At 36.0% G+C, this 1922-nt stretch overlaps 1 pseudogene; it reads left to right on the top strand.

The window, feature by feature from the left end:
* Positions 1–1008: 1008 nt before the first annotated feature.
* On the top strand, positions 1009–1126 carry LOC111819988 (uncharacterized; annotated as a pseudogene).
* Positions 1127–1922: the final 796 nt, after the last annotated feature.

Genomic DNA, 1922 nt, shown 5'->3' with positions numbered 1-1922 from the left:
TTCCTGTGTATTCCGTTTGGCGAGGTCCACGTGTATAGTCGCCATTTATGTTTTTGAGAAAAGATATTTGCAATGAAGAGGTAGTTGGTCTTGCAAAATTCTATCATGTGATCTCCAACTTTGTTTCTTTCACCAAGGCCATATTTTCCAGCTACCAATCCCTCTTTTTGTTTCCAACTTTTGCATTCCAATCACCAGTATTTATCAATGCATCTTCTTGATTGTGTGTTTGGTCAATTTCAGACTGCAGAAGTTCATAAAAATCTTCAATTTCCTCATCTTTGACATTAGTGGTTGGTGTGTAAGTTTTAATAATAGTTGTATTAACTGATCTTCCTTGTAGGCGTATGGATATTATGCTATCACTGACAGCAGTGTACTTCAGGATAGATCTTGAAATCTTCTTTTTGATGATGAATTTGACACCATTCGTCTTCAATTTGTCATTCCTGGCATAGTAGACCATATAATTTTCTGGTTCAAAATGGCCAGTACTAGTCCATTTCAGGGCAATAATGCCTAGGATATCAATCTTTATGTATTCCATTTCATTTTTGAAAACTCCCAATTTTCCTAGATTCATACCTTATATATTCCCCATTCCGATTATTAATTAACGTTTGCAGATGTTTCTTCTCATTTTGAGTTGTGTTGCATCAGCAAATAAAGGGCTCAAACGCTTTACTCCATCCACGTTATTAAAGTTGGCTCTACTTTGATGAGGCAGCTCTTTCCTAGTCTTATTTTGAGTGCCTTCCTACCTGAGGGGCTCATTTTCTGGCACTAAATCAGACAATGTTCTGCTCCTATTCATAAAGTTTTCACTGGCCAATTTCTTTTTAGAAGTAGATCGCCAGGGCCTTCTTCCTAGTGTGTCTAAGTCCGGAAGCTCTGCTGAAACTTGTCCACCATGGGTGACCCTTCTGGTTTTTGAAATACCAGTGGCGTAGCTTCCAGCATCACAGCAACACGCAAGCTACCACGGTATGACAAACTGACAGACAAGTGGTGGCTTCTCGACCTTTTGGCTAAGATCAAGTGTAGTATTTGTTCTTATCAGTTTTAATATCTTAACTCATTAAAGGTACATCATAATTGACAACTGAATGATATATAACTACACATACACAAAAATACATAGTCTGAATTTTCTACTTAGTATTTATTATATTTTCCCATGTAACTAAATGTTTCTTGAAAACATGATTTTCATTGCCTGCACTGCAGTCTATTTTATAGTGTACAATAATTTATTTAATAAATCCAAAAATGTTGGAGACTTAATATGTTTTCCTTTTAAGAAAATCATAAACAACACTGTGATGAACATCTTGGACATACATCCTTGTTTGCACCCTTGATTTTTTCTTACAATTTTTTAGGCGTATAATTTCTTGATCGATTGATATAATCATTTTAAAAAGGATTTTAATAGGTATTACCAAATTACTCCCTGGAGAGATTGTTTCAGTTCACATTCCTGAGAGCAGATTATGAGAGTGCCTGTTTGTTTTTTTTTAAAAAGTCTATTTCATAGGGAAAGTGGTATTTCACGATTAATCATATTTCTATAACTTCAAGGGTGAGTTCACTTCTTAAGTTTCATTGACCATATGTTTTTCTTCTTTTGTGAATAAGAATAATTCTTAACAAAGTGTTAGTTTTTAGTTACTTTTCTGTTTTCACTGCGAGGGGTAGAGAAAAAGGGTAGAAACAAAAGTCTAGCCATTGGCTTAGGTGTGGTAGACCTCAGTCAGGGCCAGTCCTGACTCTTCCTGAAATTGACCGCCATGCTTGGTGCCTCTCTCCGTTTCTTTGAGTCTCTGCTTTCTCAACTCCAAAGTAAGGGTGCTGGGAAGTTAGATTAAATGACTTTTTAGTGCCCAGTGATTATGTGATTATAATGGACAAGTCTTTGTGAC

This window comes from Trichechus manatus, unplaced genomic scaffold (assembly GCF_000243295.1).
Source record: "Trichechus manatus latirostris isolate Lorelei unplaced genomic scaffold, TriManLat1.0 scaffold00023, whole genome shotgun sequence".
Lineage (NCBI taxonomy): Eukaryota > Metazoa > Chordata > Mammalia > Sirenia > Trichechidae > Trichechus > Trichechus manatus.
The sequence above is the reverse complement of the archived record's forward strand: the minus strand, read 5'-3'. Positions and strand labels throughout refer to the sequence as shown.